Consider the following 254-nt stretch of genomic DNA (forward strand, 5'->3'; position numbering starts at 1 on the left):
CCTCTTTTTCTGATACTACTATGCTGAGATTTTGACAAAGTATGTATGTTGTATGTGATCCATAGTATGTTTGCTATTTTTGCTGTGCTTACAAATATCTGATACAAATCAGTTTCTGGGTGCAGCTTGTCCCTTTATTGCTTGCTATAGTTTTAGAGGAGACTGAAGGAATGTTGATTGCCTTAAACGAGGTGATGACTAATAGCAAAGCCACCAGACTATAATTGATTAATTATACAGATTTGTGACATAAA

Source organism: Pyxicephalus adspersus, chromosome 9 (assembly GCF_032062135.1).
Source record: "Pyxicephalus adspersus chromosome 9, UCB_Pads_2.0, whole genome shotgun sequence".
Lineage (NCBI taxonomy): Eukaryota > Metazoa > Chordata > Amphibia > Anura > Pyxicephalidae > Pyxicephalus > Pyxicephalus adspersus.